The sequence below is a fragment of the Acomys minous genome (assembly GCF_964271855.1).
Source record: "Acomys minous genome assembly, chromosome: 9".
NCBI lineage: Eukaryota > Metazoa > Chordata > Mammalia > Rodentia > Muridae > Acomys > Acomys minous.
In genome coordinates, this window is record NC_140490.1 from 117,038,901 (window position 1) to 117,049,891 (window position 10,991).

Sequence of the window (10,991 nt, forward strand, 5' to 3'; positions counted from 1 at the left end):
CATCTGTTAATGGTGGCTCTGTATCCTCAGGAGGACTTCTGTGGCTCTGCCTGTATCACCCACTATGCACAGTGCTTCACCCTTCCCCTTCCCTAGAAGCCATTTTGAATACTAGTATTTATTTGCATAGGATTTACTTGCCACAGTGAATAAAAAGGCTCTCCTCACCTTAGCACCAGCGATCTTTGCTGCATAAGGACGAAGGAGAGGCAACTCCTGCTGTTTCCCACATCAGAGGCAAGCTACTTATCTTGTTGGCTGATAACAAAGTGATGGCTTAAAGCAGCTCCCAACAGCATCTCCAAGCCACCAGTTCACCACGTCTCTTCTGGGAGTCTAAGGAACAGCCTCAACCGCCTGAGGGTAGTCTGCGCTGCAGCTGCAAGTACTAACTGGGAAAGACAGGGCTAAGCTCCACAGTATTCAGGGTCACCATGACCTCCTCCAGGGGACCAGGGCAGAATGTACCCTGAAACTAAGTTGAATGTGCATAAATTTGTAAGGCCAACACTCTTCTCCAACACCTCCAAATACTATCTAAACCAACTTTCAGACTTCACAAAGCCACCACCTTTTAAAGGGGATAGAGACCAGCATAGTACTGCTAACTCTTAGTCTGCCAAGAACACACATACACACACATGCATACACACACACACACACACACACACACACATATGCACACATGCATACACTTATGTGCACACACATATACTCACACACGCTCCTGCCAGGAATGTGGCTCACTCCTATAATAAAAGCCATTGAGAGACAAGGGAGAGAGTCATGTGTTTCAGGCAATCATGGGCTAGGAGAGGTTTAAGACCATACTACATGAAAGGCTCCCTGAAAAAAAAGAAAGCAAACCAATCATACAATCATTGTTAGTTCATCAAAAAGCTAATGTATTCACTTCAAAATTAGGAAACAATAATTTCAGAAAAAAAGATTATCTTTTAAAGTCAATAGATTTAGTCTTAAAAAGCAGACTACATTCTCATTTCACAGTCTATGACAACAGTGTCACAGCTCCCAAGTCTCCCAAAGTCACAGCTCAACATGTGTAACTCCGATGTATGTGTCCCAGAGTCAATTCTGAAGCACCAAGCTGAACTTTTCCCGTGGCGTAACATCCCGCTTTCATCCAGCCCCTTTTGTGACCAATGATGACAGCAGCATTTCCCAGACAGCGGGTGGGAGTAAGAGATGGATGCTTGGCCATTACTCAAAGCTAAATGGAACTCCTGACCTTTGCCTCATTAATACCAAGCTCAGTGAAACTAAACCAAGCAGCTCAGACAAAGCTCACTCCCACAACACCCTGCTGCAGGACTCTTTGGAAGTCCCCTAGTGCCTGTGATAACAGCAAAAAACATAGTCTAGAAAAGCAAAAGGAAGGTCTTAATTCTAAAGACAAAAATAAATGATTCTATAGCAACTCTGACTAAAAACAAACATGTCTTTTAAAAGCTACAATGCTGAGACTCATTCTGCAAACTATTACAATCTTCTACGTGTAAAATACAATTTCTTCCTATTTAACTATTTAAAAAGCAAAGACATGAAATCCCACAGATTCATAGCTCCTAAGTTGTCAAAGTAGGGGCTGGAGAGATGGCTCAGCAGTTAAGAGCATTAGCTGTTCTTCCAGAGGACCAGGTTCAATTCCCAGCCCCCACATGGCAGCTCATAACCATCTGCAACTCAAGGTCCAGTGGATCTGACTCCCACACACAGAAATACATGTAGGTCAAACAGCAAATGTACGTTAAAAACAACAACAAAGTAGTCAAAGTAAAACAATCTTTACATATATGATACATAGAAGTGTCTTATTCTTTCATCTCTATGGTATTCAGAGCATTTGAATAAAGTTATTCCTGTTAATTAAAAGTACTTCTTCTGGGCTGGATAGGAGCTTGGAGGTGCATCATCTATCTGAGATGCCTAAAGTTGAGAGCTTGACCCCACAACATAATAATAAAAAGGGTAATATAAAAGAGCCAGAGGGGAAAAATATATAGTGCAAGTTTTGGTTTCTTTAAAAACTCAGTTATGTTATGTAAATAGGTTTTTGTTTTAATCCTAAATGTGGGATATGGAGCTGCTTTTAGTTTGTCCACTGCTGATAACAGTCTCACGTGACTTGGAGAGGGGCATGGTCCTTGCCAGTTACAGTTGGTTTAAGTCTGAGGACTCAGAGAGGGTATAAATATCAGAGCTCAGAAAGAGGACTGGGAGACAGGAGGAAAAGGCTACTGGTTCGCTGGACTGCTGGACATCCTGACAAATGAGATTAACCCTCTTTCTCTCCTACCTGGGGGTGGGGGTGGGGAGGAGGGGTTGTGGAAGGGAGGTAGAGGCATTAAGGAACCTCAAATAAAATAGCCTAAAAACTATTTTATATATAAATACCATTTTTTTTTTTAAAAAAGGCAACATTAACTATATTAACAGTCACTGTAATGAGAGGCACAAGTAACGCCTTTGAATATCAGAGGTTCTTTTTTTTTCCCCCAGAGGTTCTTAATATCAAAATAAAATAAAAGTCATACACATACAAAAATAAATGAAGCCGTGGTGGTGCACACCTTTAATCCCAGCACTTTGGAAGTAGAGGCAGGCTTGAGTTTGAGGCCAGCTTGGTTTACAGATCAAGCTCCAGGAAAGCTAGGGCTACACAGAGAACCATGTTTGAAAAAACAAAACAACAAAAACAAAAACAAAAAAAGAAAAACAGACAGACCACATCATTACCTCAAAATCCTCACACAGCATTCACAGACAAATGCCCAAAGAAACAACTAACTATGGCTATAAGGTAATCAGCCTGACACTCTGAGCCAGTGAGTCTCAAACAGCAGCAATGATACTACAATAGCCTTGTTAGCTCTGGGTTCGTTGTTACTTGTTTGAGGAGGTTGTAAAAGGGGTGTTTGTTTTGGAGATCAGGTTTCACATAGCCTAGACAGGCTTCAACTCCAGTGTAGTTGAGAATGACCTTGAACTTCTGACCCTCCTGCCTCCATTTCTTGAGTGCTAGAGTTAAAGACACCTGGTATGCAATGCTGGGGATCGAATCCACAATCCAGGGCCTCAAGCATGCTAGCTAGGTAAATGCTCTAACAGTTAAACTACTTCCCTGCCTGCCTTGAATGGATTTTTTTTGTTGTTGTTGTTCAGTTGGTTTGGCTTTTTTGAGACAAGGTCTCTCTATGTATCTCTGGCTGTCCTAGAACTCACTCTGCAGACCAGGATGGCCTTGAACTCACAGAGATCCGCCTGCCTCTGCCTCCCAAGTGCTGGGATTAAAGGCATGCACCACCATGCCCAAGTTCAAATCAATTTTAAAATTTTTGTTTTGGGGGCTCTATTCTGTCGTTTTCGAGCTAGGAACTCACTATGTAGCCCTGGCTGGCCTGGAATTCACAAAGATCTCCCTGCGGCTGCCTTCTGAATGCTAAAACTAAAGATGTATGCTACCACAGCCCACTGGATTGTTTTTAAACTAGATTTCTTTAGTGTGGGACTGTGTGTATGTCCTGTCAATAAAAAGGCAGGTCACCACAGCCTGCATGTGGAGATCGGAGAACACCCTGCAGAGTTGGTTCTCTCCTTCAAGCACATGGTGACAGGAATCCACCTTGGGTCATCAGATGTGGCGGCAGGCACCTCACCTGCTGAGTCATCTGGACAGCCCCTTAACTGGAATTTTAATGAACAAATTTCCTTCTATTCCATTGAAGATTATCAAATTCCTTACTCACTGCATAAAACTGTCTATGTACTGCTGTCTATCTACTGTTCTTTTCCTTCTGGCTTAAACAGATGCCAGTTAAACGCAGGCTTGGATTTGTTGCTGTTGCTTTGGGTTTCTTTTCCCTTGGCACAGATTCAACTAGTATATGGATCTGAATAATCTGTATTTTCCCTGTATCTATATATGTCTAGCTCTGACTACTCTCTTGGACTGCAAACCTACATTTCAAAAAGCCCTATGCAAGGATGTTAAACACAAACAAACAAAAGAGCACACTGATGATCATGGCTTCTCTGGACATTAAGGCGGTCCTAATGATGCAAGTCCTCACTCACACTCCTAGGAGCAGTACCACCACCACCATCATCCAGGGTTACAAAGTATGACTTTCCATTTCTGCCTGTCCACGCCTCTCCTTCCAGGCCTTTCCTACTCAGTGTGAGGCCTGCTGAGTCTGTTCTCATCCCACGAGCATCACTCTCGGTACGCACAGTAGTTATTAATAGCTTGCTGTAATAAGTCATTCTCCATATTAAACTATCACAAGGTACACACTCTCCTTTCCTTCGGAATGTTGAACTTCTACATACAGCACCTAAATATGCTCCACAATCCAGCTTCATCTGAAAGTGCAAGCTCCCTCTCTAATTCCAGCGGAACCCATCCAGGCCATCGTCCACCCCACTAACATCTGTCTACACCACCCAGGCCATCTGGCCCACTGATGGCTGTCTACACCATGAGCCTTTTCAGCTCCAAAACTGCCTTGCTCTTAATCTGAAAGGTCTTTTCCCCCACCAAGTCCTAAGTCCTGAGTCTTTGTTTCAGAAGAATTTACCGCTCCATCACCAACTAATTTAAGGTTTTGTGTTTAAGAGCAGGGTGTCGTGGTGCATGCCTCTCGCTCCTGTAATCCCAAGCACAGAGAATACAGATCGCAAGTTCGAGGTCACACTTGACTGCAAAGTGAGCCCTGGGCCTACCTTAGATATAGAAGACCGTGTCTCAAAAACTTCACTAAGTAAATAAAAAGGACACAAGTTTATTGGGAAGTAGCACCATGAAGTAGAAATACCAGCTTTCCCACAAAGCAGAGCTGGCTTCAAAAAGAGACTGTTATGCTAGCCACGTAACTGTAGGGGAAGTTACTAAACATATTTGAGACTCAGTATCCTGACTATTACGAGAGATGCCTACACAGTGCGACCCTGTCTCAAAAGAAAGAAGCTTCTATGTTGTTGAAAAAACATAACTATCACAGAACTAAGTGGCCAATAAATAACAGCTGTGGCCTCCCCTTACGAGTATTACCATCTCTCTCTGGTTTTCTTTGCCAACTTAAGCTAAAACAAACATTTTCCTTTTGTACAACCCCAAACTTTAGATAAGCCCACCCACATCTCTGTTTTGAGAGTCTTCGCTTGCTGTGAGAAGGGTCCCCTGGTTAGCAGCTAACCATCACCTTCCTGTCCCACTGCACACATTCACCACACCCGGCCAGACACTTATTTATACTATAAACTTCGGTACAAATTATCTTTTTGTTGTTGTTGTTTTCAAGACAGGGTTTCTCTGTGTAACCTTGGCTGTCCTGGACTTTCTTTGTTGACCACGCTGGCCTCGAACTGACAGCGATCCGCCTGCTTCTGCCTCCCAAGTGCTGGGATTAAAGGCATGTACCACCACCACCTGGCCTTGTACAAATATCTTAAACCCTTACTAGATTCAAATTTCTAAAGAGCAGACTTCATCCTTGTGAGTTAGAGTGCCTAGCACAGTATTTTTCATGAAGCACTCACACACCTCCCTCCAAATTAATTCCCAATTCAAAGGAGATTTAGTGTTCCTAGACAGTGCAATTCAATTCTTTATGATTTCAACACACCCAGGAAGATTATCAAAACATGAATCCTAAGTATTAATGGATTTGTCTTTATTTTTCCCTACATAATTCCCTAAAAGAGCCTAATACATAGAAAATGCTCAATATCATTTGAATTGACTTGAGAAATAGTTAAAATTTACAAGGCCTGAAAGTATCTGATTTTCACCAATTTCCTTTTTTGCTTTTATAACTCGCATAGTTTTTCCCTTCAAGATACAGTGCGTCAGTGCAACTCCATAAGCAAATCTAACTTGACTCCCTTTCTAGACTCTCACTCAACATCCCACTCTCAGGCTCTGAACAAGTGAGTACGTCAAACACAGAAGAGGACACACTTTCTAGCAACATCTGAAAGTTGTACAGCTTACCCACACTCACACTTTCCCCACAAGCTTAAAAAAATACTCCTCCCTTTATTGTTTAATACCAACAACCGTGACATAGACTTGCAGGGCTGGAGAGATGGCTCCATGTACAGTGCTTGCTGAGCATGCATGAGGTCTCGCACTGGCAACTCCAGCACCCATGTAAACGCTGGGTGCTGGGGCATGCCTGAAAAGCCTGGACCGGGATGGGAGGACACAGAACAGAACAGACACAGGAGGATCCCTGGGCCTTGCTGGTCAGGCAGCCAAGGCAAAACCTCAAGCTCCAGGCATGCAGAGACCCTGTCTCAAAATTGATGATGATGATGAAGAAGATGACAAAGAAGAAAAAGGAGAAAAAGAGAAGGAAGAAGAGACGTACTCTAAGAAGGCACCCAATGTGAACCACTTCTGGCATTACACACACAGAAAAAAAAATTTTTTTTCTTTCAGTTTTTCAAGACAGGGTTTCTCTGTGTTATCTTGGGTGTCCTGAACTCGTTTTGTAAACCAAGTTGGCTTTGAACTCATAGCAATCCACCTGCTTCTGCCTCCCAAATGCTGGGATTAAATGCATACATCACCATGCCTGGCAGGAAAAAAAAAAATGAAATACATTTTCCTTCGCATAGACAGTTCACGGAACTCGTCACTTCAGACTATGTCCCCCATTCGTGATATTACCTTCTCTTCTGGTAGTGGAAGGAGAGAGAACGGCATAAGTACAAGAAAGAGAGAGAGAGACACAAACAGACAAGACCAAACTCTAAATCCTAACATATGCCTAATATAAGAAGCACAGATAATGTCACTGGTTTCAGGAAGATGACTTGTGTATACTTGACACCGCAACAACACAGGTCATTTGCAACAACAACAACAACAAAAAACCTTTCTGATTATAATTTAAAACTCAGTGAAAGTGGAAAATACCTTCATTACATCCTACAATCCTCTCACTGGTAGTTTATTACCTACATTCCGTTTACTAAGAGTGCCTACAAGAGTTTCTTCTCTAGGAAATTCTCGGTTTATTCTAGCTAAACACTTAATACGTTTAAATCAAAACACACCTCTTGTCCAGCTGTGGGAACCTCCACTTTGCGACATCAGCTGGATGACACAGAGAACTTCTGAGGAGAAACAGGACATTTTTTTTTTTTAAAGCTCAAGAAATGACAGTTTCAAGTACGAAAGGCTGGGGTAGAAAAGAGTACCGTTTTCCAATCCTTTACAGTCAACTTGTGCAACGTCCCGAATGAACTCTTTAAACTGTGACTTTGGATAAGCACAGGAATTGGGAAGGCTCGGTCGAGAATAGCATCTTTTTTTTTTTTTTCACGTCAGCAAGAACACCGGGAAACTCAGCTGAATCTACGATTTTCCTCAAATCTTTGTTTTGAAGAAGCCCGACAGTTTCAGCTTTCAAGTGAGTACAGACCTTTCGAAGAACACTACTGCCTCAGTGACCGACCCTACTCGGGCGATCCAGAACCAGTTAAGTTAGTGTCAAGCCGAGTCCAAATGGAACCCAGGCGACCCTGACGCACGTTTGGATGAAAAGCCCCGCACAAGATCGCCAAGCATCCCCACGGGGAGCGCTCCACCCTCGGGCTGAGACTACACCCGTGGGACACAGGATAATTACTGAGCTGGGAAAGGGGGTGGGGTGGGGGAGACCGACAGACCCAAGAGGCGACGAAAGTCGGACACTGATGTCCAGTGCAGCCCTGGGTCCACAGACCCCACCGCAGAGGCGCCGAGCCCATTTGCCCCAGCAGAGAGGAGAGAGAGGGGGTCGCGGCGCGGGTGGCCGGGCCCCGCTCGGGAGCCCCCCTGTGCGGCCGCAGCTCCGGGGGGACCCGCTCCCGCCGCGCCCCGCCCACCCCGCGGCCCCACGGCGCGCCTCTCCCCGGCCCGCGGGCCGCGCGCACTCCGCCGCGGTCGACGACCCCCTTCCCGGACCCGGACAGCTGAACCTGCAGCGCGGACAGCGGGGACCGAGGCTCGCCCGCCCGCCGCAGGGCCGGCTCGGCTTCCCGGGCCACTCACCGTGGGTACGAAGGCGCTTGCGAGCGCGCGGGGCGGCGGCCGCGGAGCTCCGCGATCTCTCCGCCACCAGGAGCCCCGGACTCGGAGCCGACGGAGCCTGGGCGGCTGTGTCTTCAAGGCCTCTCTCCGGCCCGAACCCTAGACAAGCACTTCCGGGGGAGCGGGGGAGGGCTGGGTTTTGGCACCGGAACTGCTCCCAGGACGGAGCTGCCAGAACTCCCGAGTGGGGCGGGGCCTCTGAGCCTGCCGCCCTCGGCCCCGCCTCCCCGCCCCCGGCCCCGCCCCCTCCCCGGCTCCTTGCTAACCCTTGTGGCCCCGCGGCCCCCCGGGCTACTACTGGCACTCCTTATTTTAACTGCTCTTAGGATTGCTCCCCTCCAGCAACCTAATTCCACGGAGGCTCGAGAATCTAGTTTAGCCCAGCCTAGTGCATTCACCCAGCTTGCCTACGATCCTGCGGTGATAACCTCACTCGGCTTCTGTCTCGTTTAAAAAACGCAGTTGACATTTACCGAAGGAAGGCTTCGATACTGCACAACAGAGTTGTAACGCTCCTCGGCTGCGGTCACTGTTTTTAATAACCTTCAAACTCCTGGAAACTGGTGCTATTATTCTCTACATCTTACACAAAAGGAAACCGGCCAGGTGTCAAACTTTGCCACCAATGCTGGCTCTTGATATGACTTTTAATTTGTGGTATGCATAGAACTCTCATTTGCCCCAAACAAGACTTTTCAAATTATTCAAGGACAGAAGCCAGACTATATCTCCCTATATCTATATCGGCCGTCCTTTGCACCCTCAACAAAGGAAAAAATGACGGACTCTGCAATCTTAGTGTCTACATCCTGCTTTTTTTTTTTTAACTCTGATGAATTAGTTAACCTTTTTCAGCTTCAGTGGAGTGTGTGTGTGTGTGTGTGTGTGTGTGTGTGTGTGTGTGTGTGTGTGTTATGTATTCATCTCTGGATTGTAGAATTTAAAAATAATATAAGGCATGATAAATATTTCAGAATACCCAGTACTAAGTAAGTCTACACAATTCTTACACCTAACTAGTAACAGGCAAGAGAGAAGACCTGGGTACTTTTGAAGGTCTGACTGAAAACACCATGAGAACCATAGAATCTGCAGGCCGGTGGTGGCGCAAACCTGTAACCCCAGCACTTGGGAGGCAGAGGCAGGCGGATCTCTGTGAGTTCAAGGCCAGCCTGATCTACAAAGAGAGTCCAGGACAGCCAGGGCTCTGTTACACAGAGAAACCCTGTCTCGAAAACAAGCAAACAAAAGACAAAAATAAAGAGAACCACAGAGTCAGACAAGGAAAAGAGAGATCATCTTTTTCTGTTTTGTTTTGTTTTGTTTTGGAGACAGGGTTTCTCTGTGTAGCCTTGGCTGTCCTGGACTCGCTTTGTAGACCAAGCTGGCCTCAAACTCACAGCGATCCGCCACAAAAAAGAAAAAAGAAAAAGGCCTGATGAAGTAGTTTGTGTCTGTATTTCCAGCAGTCTAAAAACTGAGACAGGGAAGGCCTGGAGAGTTTCTGACCAGCAAAAAGCCAGGCGTGGTGGCCCACTGGTGAGGCAGAGGCAGGCGGATCTCTGTGGTTCCGAGGCCAGCCTGATCTACAGAGAGTTCCAAGACAGCCAGGGCTTTTACACAGAGAAGAGACACCTTGTCTCAAAAAAACAAAAACAGAGGAGGAGAGAGGAAGAAGGAGGAGGAGGAGAAGTAGAAGAGGAAAAAGAAAAAGAGGAGGAGGGAAGAGAGGGAGAGAGAGAGAGAGAGAGAGAGAGAGAGAGAGGCCCTTATCATGCGTAGTGTCCATTAAACAATTACTGCGGCTAAGAGTTTTAAAACATTCTGCTTCGAGAAAGGCAGGGCAAAAGAAAGCCCCTCATTACAAATTTAAGATGCAAACAGTCCCATCACTATTGCCGTATTTAAAGTACTGCCTTGTGTTTTATGTAATTGCAGAAGTGTCTGTAAATACTTCCATAATTCCCAAGTTCAAGAAGCCTTTCATGCCTCCTAGTAGGCTGAAGCAAAACACAGCCTGCACAGACAAAACTTAGGCTGTCTCCAGCCGTTCACCACCCCCACCCCAATTCCTGCAATCCCAGGCGCGGCCGCACGCGTACACACAACACACACACACACACACACACACACACACACACACACACACACACACACACACACACACCACACATACACACACCACACACACACAGCCCCGGAGAGCTAGTGAGAGCAACTCTCAATCACAGACTCTCGGCTAACTGGTAAGTGGTGAAGCCTGGATTTAAAAAGCGAATCTGTGTTCTCAGCTGCTTTCCACCACGCTGTCAGCAGTTCTCAAGCTGGAAGGGGCGCCGCAGTCACCTGGAGGGCTAGTTAAACAAATTGCTGAGCCCCATCCTCTCAACCTTTCACTTACCCAGGGTAGCGCTTCTCAAGGTGTGGGTGTCCCGGGTCGAAACAGCTCAGCGTCACCTGGGAACTCGTTAAAGATGCAAATTCCCAGGCCCCGCCCCAGACCTTGTAAAGCTGTAACTCTAGGGTTAGCTGGAACAATCCCTGTTTTAAGAGTCCCCTCCTCCCCAACCAGGGCCTTCTGATAAGATCTGGAGTTAAAAGAACTACGGCATTCTTGTAGCCTATCTTTCGCTTATTCTTTTTTATTTATTTAGTTTTTTCTTTGCGGTAAATCTACAGCTGGGATTGTTGTTCTTGTTGGAAGGGAGGAGTGTTAGTTCTGTAGTGTTGAGGATTGGAGTCTGTCTCAGCCCATTGGAAGCAAATGCCACTGAGTTACCTCGCCAGTCCGGGGAAGAAAAAAAAACCTTCTCGTTAACTAAATGACACGTTGGAACATTGTAACCCATCCTTTTCTCTTCATTGTAGAGGAGGATCTGGAAAAAAATTG

At 45.8% G+C, this 10,991-nt stretch overlaps 1 protein-coding gene across 3 annotated transcripts in view; it reads right to left on the reverse strand.

Annotated features, from left to right (window-relative positions):
- The window catches only part of FRS2 (fibroblast growth factor receptor substrate 2), an 83,239-nt gene extending 72,606 nt beyond the window's left edge, over nucleotides 1-10,633 (reverse strand). Inside the window, exons 1-2 of one of the 3 annotated variants that reach the window (XM_084794139.1) lie at nucleotides 8,063-8,228; nucleotides 7,084-7,143 (exon numbers count right to left, since the gene is read on the reverse strand). The gene's annotated coding sequence lies outside the window, so the exon portion shown is untranslated. Of the gene's footprint in view, nucleotides 1-7,083; nucleotides 7,144-8,062; nucleotides 8,229-10,502 lie in introns of those variants that run through there. The other 2 variants (XM_084794142.1, XM_084794138.1) reach the window with 2 other exon arrangements.
- Between the last annotated feature and the right edge of the window lie 358 nt (nucleotides 10,634-10,991).